General features: G+C 45.8%; 1 pseudogene; it reads left to right on the top strand.

Annotated features, from left to right (window-relative positions):
* Positions 1 to 5663: 5663 nt before the first annotated feature.
* LOC122451698 lies at positions 5664 to 6414 on the top strand (annotated as a pseudogene).
* The last annotated feature ends 2021 nt before the right edge of the window (positions 6415 to 8435 follow it).

The raw sequence follows: 8435 nt of genomic DNA, 5'->3' as shown, positions 1-8435 counted from the left end.
CGGGGACGTCCCTGTGACTTAAGGTCTCATCCACCCACGCAAATGTCCCCCCTTTCCCTCCCCCACTTTCAGCACCCCTTGACTCGACTTTGGGTCAGGAAATTGCTCCCAGGTTACTTTAAGAACAGCACATATGCAGGCCCCTTTCTGGGGCCTCACGCACGCTTCTCATTTCAGTCACATCACTGCGGAATTAAAACAGAAACTGGCCACAGGCAACACATAGTCACTGCTGCTTTCTGCAGCCACGTCGTTATAATATCATAACATAGTTTTATGACTGGCTGGCCTGCGATTTTATAGGGCTGCTACAAAGCTCGCATCTGCTCGCAGAGACGGGTGCTGAGTGTCCTAACTTCACTTTCCTGTCCTCTGCGCTCTTCTGTCTGCCTCTTCAGGCGCATCCCCCATGGGCGCTGCTTCCTCCTGCCGGTTGGGTCTTCCTGGCTGTCACCGCGCCACGGTCAGGCCTGCCGAAGCTCCTCAGCCAATTTGGTTTTCATATTTGACCTTTGCCCATTGCCTTCCACTCTCATTGCTCACATTCTCTCGCCACACACACACACACACACACACACACACACACACACACACACACACACACGCCTGCTGCCGGCACAGTCCCCGCCCATTCCCTGCTGGCCACGTGCTTAGCAGCCTTTAAATCCAGGTCCTCTCTGTGCCCTGTGGTGCCAGGTCAGATGGGGAGGTTGTGCCCAGGGACACGGGGAGACTGTGCCCAGGGACACGGGGAGGCTGTGCCCAGGGACGAGGGAGAGGAAGGGGAGGCTTGAGATCACAGTGACCATGTTCCATGAAGAGCCCCAGCACCATCAGAGGAAGCTCACGGGACACTTGCCAGGGAGCCGCCCCTGAAAGGTGAGGAAGGCAGGCAGCTGTTGAGCAGGAGGCCTGCCTGCCTGTGCCAAACCCACGTCTGAGATCACAACCATTTAAGAAAAAGAACACATCTGTCTTGTTCACATTGACCTTTGGCCTCCTTGCCCCCTTTCTCACCACCCGGCTTGACCTTTTCTCTTAATCTCTCCATTTCCTTTCGTTTGAAAGGGACGTAGGTGTGTTTTGAGCTCATTCTCATTCTACTTCAATTAATTTCAACAGTAATTTACTTCCCACAGTTACTATCCTCCTAGAAGAGTTGGGCCTCTGAAACATTCACACCTCGAAACATGGAAAATCATTCCTCAAGGTTTCTTTTCCTCAATGAATCTTCTCTTACTTTGAATTTTGGAAATAATCTCTTGCATGGTTCGTGCCTTCCATCTCCTCCAAAATCACGGAGCAGCATTGCCTTGCTCAAGACCAAATACTACCCATCTTCCCTGAGTTGGGTTTATTTTTACACTTGCTATCTCTTGCAATCTCAGTAAAAGCCTGTGACGTTAAGTAGGATGGGTATCCTAATGCCTGCATCACAGGTAAAGGAACAAAGGTCAGGGAGCCTCTTTCAGAAAGCAGAACTGGGTTGAGATGAGGACCTCTGGCTTCCTGTCCCCAGCCTTCGGGGGCGCCAGGGGCTGGGTCTTGCTTTCAGGCATGATGGGAGCAGCGGCACTGGCGCTCTGCTCAGCCTCGCCCTCAGTCTACCCAGGGAAGGCCAAGGTCAAGAGCCTCGCTGACACAGCACCCCTCTTGAGCTTGGTTCACCATCCTGCTGTGAGCTCGTGCCCCCACGTGTCAGGGGAGTCCCCACTCTTCCACAATCAGCCCATGACACAAAGGCTCTGCTCCTCTCAGGACTCCGAGTCTGCGTGGTGCTTGGTCTGGGAGGCGTGACCCATTTTTCTACACTGAGCAGGCGTCTGCCATCTGCGGGCTCTCTCACCCAGATGATTCAAATTCTCTTAAATCCAGTTACACTGTCACTTGTCATTTGTTCTGCGTCCCAGCTTTGCATCATCTGCTAATCTAGAGATCTGAATTTCTGTCATTTCAGTCCTTGCAATCTGTGGATGAATTGACAGAGATTCAGTGATTCCCAGAACAGAGAGAGAGAAAATGCTTCCCTTCCTCCCTCATTTATTTGTGAGCATTTGCCTTGCTTCAAGCCCAGTCCTGGGTGCTGGGGGACAAAGCTGCCCAAGCAGAGATGATTGCTGGCCTCCAGGAGCAAACATGCCAGTGGGCTCATCCCTTAGTGAAACAACACAGAACAGACAAGAAGGAGGTAGCGTTGAATGTGAAATCCCTTCCATATCCCGCTAGAATTAAGCTCCTGGATGGCTGGGGCGCGGGGAAAGCCAGTTTCGTGTGCTGATAGATCCCGGCACAGAGGAGTGCCTGGCCCATGCTGGGGCTCGGTTCGAAGTGAACCGAGTCTCGGTTTGCACTACTGGCCCCAGTTCTCCCCTTCCCTGTTCACATCCTTACCACCAGACGAGGCAGCCCCTCTAAGGGAGGAGACTAGCTCCTTGCTCCTTGGCTGTGACCCACGGCAGGGCCAGGGAAGTACGTGATGATACGTGAGTTCCCAGCGGAGGCTCCTAAGAGCTGCGTACACATTTCCACTCACCTTTGGGCTCTGGCACTGCCATGAGAAGAGCATATCCTGGCTAGCCCCCTGGTCTAAGGAAGGGGAAAGACAGCAGTGCAGATCCAGACCTGCAGTGTGGAGCGAGACCCTAGCCTAGCCTTGCCTGTGTGGGCTCAGCCCATGCCCCACCCCACAGATGCACAAGTGAGTCCAGCCAAGACTAGCAGAGCGGCCGCAGCTGAGCCTGGCTCACCCATAGATGGGCAAACCACGCTACTGCTGTGTCAGCCATGGAGATTGGGATGGTTTGTTATGCGGCATTATTGTAAAAATAGCAAACTGCCAAGCTTCCCTGATAGCTCAGTTGGTAAAGAATCCACCTGCAATGCAGGAGACCCAAGTTTGATTCCTGGGTTGGGCAGATCTGCTGGAGAAGGGATAGGCTACCCGTTCCAGTATTCTTGGACTTCCCTTGTGGCTCAGCTGGTAAAGAATCCACCTGCAATGTGGGAGACCTGGGTTCAAAACCTGGGTTGGGAAGATCCCCTAGAGAAGGGAAAGGCTACCCACTCCGTTATTCTGGCCTGGAGAATTCCATGGAGTCCACGGGGTCACAAAGAGTCAGACGCAGCTGAGCGACTTGCACTTCACTTCACTTCAGCTAACCGATGACCCTCTCAAATCTGTTACCTGATTTCTTTCAGGGCCTGTACCTCTACGTTGTTATTTACCCTTTTGGTTGTTCTAAAACCAGGGGTTGGCAAACTTGCTCATAAAGGTTCAGACAGTAACTGTTCCCAGCTTTGAGGGCCCACACCATGGTCTCTGAGGCATACTCTCTTCCTCCCTCCCTTCCTCTCTCCCTTCCTTTCCAGGCACATTTTATAGGAGGGCCTGTAGTTGATCAAAGGAGCTCTGGGAATCATTGAATCTCTATCAGTTCATCTACAGATTGCAATAAGTAGAACAACAGAAATTCAGATCTCCAGATCAGCAGGCAATGTAAAGCTGGGATGCAGAACAAATGACCAGTGACGATGAAAATGAATTTAAGAGAATTCAAATTTGAATCATTTGGGCCAGAATCTTAATTTGGACTCTTGCTCTGGGCTCCTTTTAATTTGAAGGATATTAAGTACTAGCTTCAGAATCCCTCTAGTCATTGCTTTCAGCATTTAAAATCAAAACAAAATTAATGTATTATTTAAAAACTAGGTTCATTTGAATAGTAACCAGCCATAAAAAATAAGATGTTGCCATTTGCAGCAACATGCATGGACTTGGAGGGCATTATTCTAAGTGAAATAAATCAGAGAGAGAAAGACAAATGCTGTATGATATCATTTATACATGGTATCTAAAAAATACAACAAACTAATGAATATGATAAAAAAGCAGCAGACTCAGATATAGAGAACAAACTAGTGGTTACCACCGTAGGGGTAGGGCAGTGGGGAGTACAAACTAGTGGGTGTAAGATAGGCTAAGGGTGTATTATACAATATGGGGAATACAGTCAATATTTTGTAATAACTGTAAATGGAAAATAACCTTTAAAATTGTATAAAAACTTTAAAAAAAAATGAAAAGTAGGTTCAATTAAATGATGCAAAAGCCAAAAGGTACAAAATGGTATACAGTGAAAATTAAATCACTTGCTCACTCTTTTTTTTTTTTTTTTATTAGTTGGAGGCTAATTACTTCACATTTCAGTGGGTTTTGTCATACATTGACATGAATCAGCCATGGAGTTACATGTATTCCCCATCCCGATCCCCCCTCCCACCTCCCTCTCCACCCAATTCCTCTGGGTCTTCCCAGTGCACCAGGCCCGAGCACTTGTCTCATGCATCCCACGTGGGCTGGTGATCTGTTTCACTATAGATAATATACATGCTGTTCTTTCGAAACATCCCACCCTCGCCTTCTCCCACAGAGTCCAAAAGTCTGTTCTGTACTTCTGTGTCTCTTTTTCTGTTTTGCATATAGGGTTATCATTACCATCTTTCTAAATTCCATATATATGTGTTAGTATGCTGTAATGTCTTTATCTTTCTGGCTTACTTCACTCTGTATAATGGGCTCCAGTTTCATCCATCTCATTAGAACTGATTCAAATGAATTCTTTTTAACAGCTGAGTAATATTCCATGGTGTATATGTACCACAGCTTCCTTATCCATTCATCTGCTGATGGGCATCTAGGTTGCTTCCATGTCCTGGCTATTATAAACAGTGCTGCGATGAACATTGGGGTGCACGTGTCTCTTTCAGATCTGGTTTCCTCAGTGTGTATGCCCAGAAGTGGGATTGCTGGGTCATATGGCAGTTCTATTTCCAGTTTTTTAAGAAATTAAAAAAAAATTTTTTTTGCCACTTTATTTTTTTACATGAAGGATATTTGATTTACAAAATTTTATGGTTTTCTGTCATACATCAACAAGAATCAGCCATGTCCCCTCCCTCCTGAAACTCCCTTCCGTCTCCCTTCCCATCCCACCCTATTAGAGTGTCACAGAGACCCTGGTTGAGTTCCCTGACTCATGCAGTAAATTGGCTATCTATCTTACATATGGTATTATATATTTCCGTGCTGTTCTCTCCATACATTGCACTCTCTCCCTTCTCCCCTTCCCCCACGTCCTTAGGTCTGTTCTCTATGTCTGTTTCTCCACTGCTGCCCTGAGAATAAATTGATCAGTACCATCTTTCTAGATTCCATATATATGTGTCAGTATATGATATTTATATTTCTCTTTCTGACTTACTTCACTCTGTATAACAGGCTCTATGTTCATCTACCTCATGAGAACTGACTCAAATGCATTCCTTTTGATGGCTGAGTGATATTCCATTGTGTATATGCACCACAGCTTCTTTACCCCTTCATCTGTGGATGGACATCTAGGTTGCTTCCATGTCCTAGCTGTTGTAAATAGTGCTGCAGTGAACAGTGGGATACATGTTTTCCCCAAAAAACTCTTTTTTGGTTTTGGTTCCCTCAGGGTATATGCCTACTAGTGGGATTTCTGGGTCATATGGTGATTTTATTCCTAGTTTTTAAAAGAATCTCCATTTCCTGGCATGCCATAGGGGATGGAGTTGGGGAGGGCTCCCACGCCCCAGCCTCCCTGACTTCTCCACATATGTCTGGCCCCACCACGAAGAGGATGGAGGTGGCCAGTAGCCCTGCAGCTCCAGAAACCGGAGAGATCTGGGCTCTAAAGCAGTGTCTGCTGAGCCACAGCAACAGCTGGGAAAAGCATGGCATGGCGGCCTCTTGCCTCAAGGAGCTGAGGAACAAGGCTTGTGACATTCTGGCCATTGATAAGTCCCTGGCACCTGTCACTCTGGTCCTGGCAAAGGATGGCACCACAGTGGATGATGATGATTACTTCCTGTGTCTTCCTGCCAATACTAAGTTTGTGGCATTGACTGGGTATGAGAAGTGGATACACAATTCAGATGGAGGGACAGCTTGGATTACCCAAGAGTCCTTCGACAGAGATGGAACAGATAGGGGCAGGGTTGAAGTGGAAGAACGTGGCCAGGCAATGGAGGGAAGACCTATCCAGCATCATCCTGCTGTCCGAGGAGGTGCTCCAGATGCTCATTGATGTCCCGTGTTCGGAGCTGGCTCAGAAACTCGGCCAAAGTCATGTGGCAGTCCAGGGGCTCCAGAGCACCCTCCAGCAGGGGCTTGACCAGTGAGAGGAAGCCTGGCAGTCCAGGCAGCTCCTGGAACTTTACCTCCAGGCTTTGAAGAAGGAAGGTAGCATCGTGTCGAAACAGCAAGAATCCAGAGCTGACCTCGGGGACGAGAGGGATGCTGTTGACACCAGCGTTAGAGAGAGCTCCTCCAAAGTTATGCCTGCGAGCCAGATCCTCGTGGTGCTGAAGGAGAAATCTGCCCCAGAGTGAGTTTGTCTAGTTAGGATCTGGATGTAGGCGAGCTCCTGGGACCCTGACCTTTGCAGGGAGACATGTGTTTTGGGGTTTTTCACCTCTGCAGACCCTGAATCATAGTTGCCAATTTGCCTATTATTACATGCAAAGCTTCCCTTGTAGTTCAGTTGGTAAAGAATCCGCCTACAATGCAGGAGACCTGGGTTCTATTCCTGGGTTGGAAAGATCCACTGGAGAGGGAAATGGCAACCCACTCCAGTATTCTTGCCTGGAAAATCGTGTGGACTGTAGCCTATCAGGCTCCACTGTCCATGGGGTCACAAGAGTTGGACACAACTTAGTTGACTAAACCACCACCATACCGTTTTCCATAGTGGCTGCATCAATTTACATTCCCACCAGAAATGCAAGAGGGTTCCCTTTTCTCCACACCCTCTCCAGCATTTATTGTTTGTAGACTTTTTGATGATGGCCATTCTGACTGGTGTAAGGTGTAGTTTTGTAGTTTTGATTTGCATTTCTCTGATAATGAGTGATGTTGAGCATCTTTTCATGTCTTTGTTAGCCATCTGTATGCCTTCTTTGGAGAAATGTCTGTTTAGGTTTGTTTCCCACTTTTTGATTGGGTTGTTTGTTTTTCTGATGTTGAGTTGTGTGAGCTGCTTGTATATTTTGGAAATTAATTCTTTGTCAGTTGTTTCCTTTGTTATTATCTCCCATTCTGAGAGTTGTCTCTTCACCTTGTTTATAGTTTCCTTTGCTGTGCAAAAGCTTTTAAGTTTAATTAGGTCACACTTAACTTATTTTTGTTTTTATTTCCATTACTCTGGAGGCGGGTCATAGAAGATCTTGCTTTGATTTATGTCACTGAGTATTCTGCCTATGTTTTCCTCTAAGAGGTTTATAATTTCTGGTCTTATATTTAGGTCTTTAATTCGCTTTGAATTTATCTTTGTGTATGGCATTAGAAAGTGTTCTAATTTCATTCTTTTGTATGTAGCTATCCAGTTTTTCCAGCACCACTTATTGAAGAAGATATCTTTTCCCCATTGTATATTTTGTCTCCTTTGTCAAAAAATAAGGTACCCGTAGGTACATGGGTTTATTTCTGGGCTTTCTTGTTCCATTGGTCTATATTTCTTTTTTTGTGCTAGTACCATACTGTCTTGTGGAGAAGGAAATGGCAACCCACTCCAGTGTTCTTGCCTGGAGAATTCCAGGGACGGGGGAGCCTGGTGGGCTGCCGTCTATGGGGTCGCACAGAGTCGAACACGACTGAAGCGACTTAGCAGCAGTAACAGCATACTGTCTTGATGACTGTAGCCTTGTAGTATAGTCTGAAGTCAGGAAGGTTGATTCCTCTAGCTGCATGCTATTTCAAGACTGCTTTGGCTATTGAGGGTCTTTTGTGTTTCCATATTAATTGTGAAATTTTTTGTTCTGGTTCTGTGAAAATGCCATTGGTAATTTGGTAGGGATCACATTGTATCTGTAGGTTGTATTTGGTAGTATAGTCATTTTTACAATATTGATTCTTCCTATTCAGGAGCATGAAATATCTCTCCATCTGTTTATGTCATCTTTGACTTCTTGTAATTTTCTGTATACAGTTCTTTTGTCTACTCAGGTAGATTTATTCCTAGATATTTTATTCTTTTTGTTGCAGTGGTGAATGAGATTGATTCCTTAATTTCTTTTTCTGATTTAAATGATTTCTGTATATTGACCTTGTATCCCACTACTTTGCTGAATTCACTGATTATCTCTAGTAATTTTCTGATAGTTTCCTTTGGGTTTTCTATGTATAGTATCAAGTTATCTGCTAACAGTGAGAGTTTTACTTCTTTTCTGATCTGGATTCCTTTTATCTCTTTTTCTTCTCTAATTGCCATAGCTAGGACTTCCAAAACAATTTTGAATAATAATGGTGGGAGTGGATACCCTTGTCTTGTTCCTGATCTTAGAGGGAATGCTTTTAGTTTTTCACTATTGAGAATAATGTTTGCTGTGGGCTTATCATATATGGTCTTTACTAT

This window comes from Cervus canadensis, chromosome 1 (genome assembly GCF_019320065.1).
Source record: "Cervus canadensis isolate Bull #8, Minnesota chromosome 1, ASM1932006v1, whole genome shotgun sequence".
Taxonomy (NCBI): Eukaryota; Metazoa; Chordata; class Mammalia; order Artiodactyla; family Cervidae; genus Cervus; species Cervus canadensis.
This window is presented reverse-complemented; position numbering and strand designations above follow the sequence as displayed.